The 4,720-nt window shown below is 51.8% G+C and overlaps 1 pseudogene; it reads left to right on the plus strand.

Annotated features, from left to right (window-relative positions):
- Positions 1-816, plus strand: part of LOC106722828 — an 18,177-nt pseudogene extending 17,361 nt beyond the window's left edge.
- The last annotated feature ends 3,904 nt before the right edge of the window (positions 817-4,720 follow it).

A 4,720-nucleotide genomic window follows, 5' to 3' on the forward strand; every position in this document is an offset into this window, starting at 1 on the left:
CGAGAGGCTACGGGACCTGAACCTGTTCAGCCTTCACAAGAGAAAGCTGAGGGGGGACCTGGTGACCGTCTATAACCTCACTAGGGGGGACCAGAAGGGTTTGGGGGAGACCTTGTTTCCCCTAGCGCCCCCCAGGATAACAAGGAATAACGGCCACAAGTTGTTGGAGAGTAGGTTTAGATTAGACAGCCGTAAGAAGTACTTCACAGTTAGGGTGGCTAGGATCTGGAACCAACTTCCAAGGGAAGTGGTGCTGGCTCCTACCCTGGGGGTCTTTAAGAAGCGGCTTGATGTCTACCAGGCTGGGGTCATTTGAGCCCAGTTTTTCTTCCTGCCCAGGCACGGGGTCGGACCTGAAGATCTGCAAGGTCCCTTCCGACCCTACTTCTATGATTCTATGATCCCTCTACCATCCACCAGGAGATCATTAGGACTCCAAACCTTCTATACAATTCCTGCCTGTCTGGGGTTTTCACTGCAGTTATGTCTCCACCCCTCCCCATGAGAGTGTCCCCTCTTCAAGGCTGGAGGGATGAGTCGCTGTGATTCTCTGGGCAAATTAGCTGTGTCCCAGGTGCAGCTCAATTGAGTACAGCAGTGCAGAGCAACCTGGGACTGGAGGACACTAACTTTTCCTTTTTGCCCCTGCAGGGTGATTCTGGGGGCCCTTCGGTGCACCAGAGGGATGAGACCTGGTACCTGGCTGGGATCGTTTCCTGGGGCAGCAGCACCTGCAACACAGACATACCTGCCACCTACGCCCATGAGTCTGTGCTCCTGAGTTGGATTAACAAAGTAGTCTTCCAGTCTGAATAAAGAACTTCTCAGACCCCCTGAGTTACTAGTTCTTTTATATCTATCCTTCCCACCCACCACTCATCACTGCTGCAGCCTCCTTTACCTGTACTTTAGCCATGCTGCATTTAACCTATTGACAGGACCACCACCCAACACCCAGAATCACAGGGTCAGTGCAGGGGGGTCCAGGCTGGCAACTGGCAGCAAGAGCAGTGGAACATGGAAAGGCTGTTACCCTGGAGGCTACACCCTGTGCTCCCTAGTGCCAAAGACACTGTGATGAAAAACTCTGGCCTTGAAAACACAACTGCTTCTTTATCACCAAACTGCAGCTATTTGGTATGGTACCACTATAGCAGGCTTGTCCAAAATATGGCCCACGGCCTGCCATGTGGCCCGCCAAGCCATTTTCTGCGGCCCACAGTGCTGCAACGGGAAATGAAAGTAAACGCTGTTTACTTTCATTCCCATCCCTTGTCCCTCCCCCAGCAGCTTCCTAATGGGGAAGGGACAAGGTTCCCACATGCACCGCGTCAGCTTGACGTTGCTCACATGGCGCGGCTCCTCCCCTCAACCTCATTTCACAGTGTCTCTTCCTCGGCCCATCCCTCCCTTCCTCATTTGCATGCCAGCTCCTTCCCTCTCCCACACTGCAGGATTTCCGTTCCTAGCCCTGCCCTGCACCGGTCCCCGTGGGCCGCGTGGGCCGGAGGAGGTCGCAGTGCAGCGGGCGGGCAGACGCAGGGGGTGCGGATGCCGGCTCGGAGGGATGCTGCTGCTGCTGCGGCTGTTGGGGTGGGAAGCCGGTGCCGCTTCCACTTCCCCCTGCACCCACAGACATCATGCTGGGGGTAGTGAGTTATGGGCCCCGGGGAGGGAGGGACCCCTGCCACTTGGGCTCGGGCTGCCCCGGGGGAGAGGGAGCAGGGGGGGTGTCCCTGCCCATCCCGCACCCCCCTGTAGAGTCCCCACATGTCCCTCTGGCTGCTGAGCCTAGGTGCGCAGGTGTGGGAGCATCCTCGAGGCCGCCCAGGTGGCAGGGAGGACACGGCAGGGTCAGGCGGCACCCCTTGACCCCTGTGCCCCCAGGCTACAGCTGGACTGGACAGGCTGCGTGAGTGCCCATTCCTGCCAGCCCACTGGGTGATAAAAAATTCATGATCTGGCCCCATATTCAAAAAGGTTGGACACCCCTGCACTATAGCCAGCCTAGCTGAGAGACTTGGTAGCCGATTGAAATGGTTTCACAGTATCTTTTGTAGGACACCCACTGTCTTAGAACATCTTAGATACAAATTGGCCAAGACCTTCTCTACAAAAAGCAATAGTGACGTTTTTAGGGGCCTCTGCAGGGTACGGCCTATTCCCTTTAACATCACATAGTGACTTAGAGCAGTAGTGCTCAACCTTTTGGCCCCACAGGCCAGATGAGCTATAGAGGGATTATCTGCCAGCCAGATTGAGCCTAGGGTCCATGCAATGAGACTGAGTCTTGGAGACCCAACACCACCACCTACCATTCTCTGACACTGGGATTGGACACTGGATCCAGTATGCAGAGCTCAGGGCTCCCTATAGGTCAGAGGATTTGGCAGGAGGGAAGCAATGCCACTGCTCCCCTGCTGGGAAATTTCTAGACCCATAGGGAGCCCTGCAAACTAGATGAGATGGTGCTGTGAACAGATCTGGCCCACGGGACAGACTGAGCACCCCTAAGTGTGGAACTGTAGAAGTGTTAAGACAGAGCAACTCCAGACAAGGATTCACCTGTGGAGATTCCGGCAAACAGCAACAGCCATCCCACTGCTATTTGGCAACGCACAGCCCATGGTGAAGCTTTGATCCTTCACATAGTGCTCTATCTTCTCTCCCTCACTACTACAAGATTTTGCTATCAGTTGACTGCACCAAGGAAAGCAGTGAGGCACACAGCTGGGGAGGGCACCTCAAGCAAATGATTCAGCGTGGAAGAAGGCAGTAGCTGGTTGAGCACAGAGACAAGGACAAGTGGCTCAAGTTCAATCTATGCTGGAACCAAAATCTAGGAAAGGTGTTGAGAATATATTATTGTAAAGGGGACAAGGCCTCTATGGGCCTGACTGACCATATACCAAGATGTGCCCATGGGGAACCCCTGTGTGGCATTTTAGAAACCTTCACACTTCCCTGCAACAGCCCTTAAGATGGACAAAGAGGACCTATCCCTGGTTAGGCTCAGCAGTGACTGTAACCCCAGAGAAACCAGTCCCTTCCTCAGGTGGCTGGAAGCATGCAAGCCTATGAGCCAGGTGTGAGGACACGAGGCAGACTGAATACACTGGATACATTTACACACTGAACAGACTGAATACACAAAATAAATAACTACACAATAGTGTGAACATTACAGGTTAATTGCCACAAATTACTCTACAAGAGATTTCTTAGTGTAAAAATAGGAGTCAAAGACAGGTCACACAGCTGGAATCTTCTCAAGGCAAACAGCGCATCCCTGAAAGAGATGGGCTGAGACACAGTGCAAGGCCTTTCAGCAGCTCCTATGTGGCACAGAAGGTTTTGGCAACAACACTGCAGCAAGTGCATCAAATCAACCAGCCCAGAGGGCATCCAAGAGGCATCTGTGTGTAGCAGAAGAATCACAGCATCTTCACGTGTACTCCTGGGCAGGTCACTCCTTCCCAGCAGGTACCTACTGGTACCAATTGTTCTTCAGTCCAAAGGCAACCACAGTGCAATGTTCTTGCAACAGCAGCCAGAAGCTCATCTGATATGGATAAGTAAATCCACAGTACATTGGCATAGGAGGACAGAAGGAAACACATAGACTAAGAAGGGCACATCATAAGGCATTCCTCCCATGCACTCCTCATCATATCAGAGTGGAGATGGACATACCTGTATTATGCCAGGCAGTGCATTCCTGCAACTTCACATTCTGGGCTATGCCTCCGCTCAGTAATGCACAGCTGAAACATAGGCACCTGCCTCTGGAGCACATAAGGGTTGTGACATTTAATCCAGGGTTTCTGGGTGGGGAGATTGAGCATTTGGGATAAGGCACCAGAGGCCTCTTTTTCATATGCATCATCCACAGTTTGTTACAGGGCACAAAATGGTACAAGCACTTAGTGACACTTTTCCATGAGATATGTCCAAGTTGGGTAAACAAAAAGAGCCAGGATGTGAGAGGCACACATGTGCATCTGCTCCCTAAGCGCAATCCTCAGGGACAGCTTTCTGCAGTGCTTTCACAGTGCTTGATCCTTTGGGAAGCCAAGACTGGTCCTTGTCTCTTTCACTGATATACTGTTACACAACTTCAACTACACAGCAAATCAGGTGACAAAGAGTTTGATCTGCTGCAAGAGTCAAGAGTTTGCTGCACAAGATCATATAAAGAGGGAATATGGTCTCATCCAGGCTGAAATGAGGCCTGTGAAAGCCTAGAGCTATTGCTATATGATACCAAGGTCTATATACTATAGCTCAGATTCTCTCATCACACGCATACACCACACAAATGTGCTAACTTCATAGACAGATAGGCTGGTTGGTCAGTCTGCATCAAAAGCACAAGTTACCTTGTGACACAAAGTTACATCCTCCCTAACCAAAAGGCATAACAAAGTGGAAATGCTTTGGCTGGGGGTGTTCAGCTAACAACACCCTTTGTGCTGAATATTTTGGTGGGGTGAGGCTAACAGAAGTGACGTAGCCTCAGTATGACAAAGCAGAGCTCTGCTACACCTCTCCACCCGTGGCATGAAACTTCTAGGGGCTTTATGTTACCAGGGTGCGTTACAGCAGCTCCTCAGGGGTGGAGGCCAGGCAGCACAGCATCCTAGAATCATAGAAAAGCAGGACTGGAAGGGAAGGGACCTCTAGAGGTCATCTACTCCACCCCCCTGCCTGAGACAGCATC

The sequence above is a fragment of the Alligator sinensis genome, unplaced genomic scaffold (genome assembly GCF_000455745.1).
Source record: "Alligator sinensis unplaced genomic scaffold, ASM45574v1 scaffold295_1, whole genome shotgun sequence".
NCBI classification, from domain to species: domain Eukaryota; kingdom Metazoa; phylum Chordata; order Crocodylia; family Alligatoridae; genus Alligator; species Alligator sinensis.